Raw genomic sequence first — 951 nt, 5'->3', positions numbered from 1 at the left:
AGTTTTTAATAGATAAAAGTGTATATATTAGATTTTATATTTTAGAAATCGGTTCCTTTATATTATAAGATGTATACAATAAAAAGAATCTATATATAATCTATATATAATCTACATAAAATATAAATTATTATTTTTTGACAAACTAAATAAAGGGAATTTGATATACTGATATAGTTGAAATCATTTATTGTTCATAATTAGCAACTAAAATTATCCGCATACAGTAAGTATAAATTAATCATTTTAATTAAGTGATATAAGGAAAAGATTTAGCTTTTATTATTCTCTTTCTATATATATAAAATAAATATATAAAACTATATATAAAATACTATCTAATGCTTATTATTTTTGTCGAATTAAGTTGCGTCTTGCTTTCATTTTTCTACAAATTCGTATTGCTTTATCGCACTGTGTACATACATATGTTTATATAATGTGTGAATGTATGTCCACAGTGCATTGAGCTTGGATGCGTGGATTTATTAACAATAAGGCCAAATAGCTATGCGGATCAATTATTCCTGTGAGAACATAAATTAATCGAGAATTTCATGATAAATGCAACCATTTAATGATTGAGGCGTTGCATCAATTTAAATCAATATTGATAATAATAAAAAAATTTACTAGCCGACAGAGGAGAACTCATGGTTCTTCAGTTTTACTGTAGATGGAACATGTAGTCTTTCATCTATACATCGATTATGAATTTCCTGCTAAATATATAAGAGAGAGAGAGAGAGAGAGAGAGAGAGAGAGAGAGAGAGAGAAAGAGAGAGAGAGAGAGAGAGAATTCATACAGTAAAAATAGTAAAAATAAATATAAATTAAAATCAATAAAAAGAAATTACCGATACCTTAATTTTTATATCAAATAAAAGAATCCATTTCATATTGATCGAGCAAAAGGATAAAAAAAAGTTTGAGTTGACGATATTTTTTAAA

The sequence above is a fragment of the Atta colombica genome, unplaced genomic scaffold (genome assembly GCF_001594045.1).
Source record: "Atta colombica isolate Treedump-2 unplaced genomic scaffold, Acol1.0 scaffold11, whole genome shotgun sequence".
Taxonomy (NCBI): Eukaryota; Metazoa; Arthropoda; class Insecta; order Hymenoptera; family Formicidae; genus Atta; species Atta colombica.
This window is presented reverse-complemented; position numbering follows the sequence as displayed.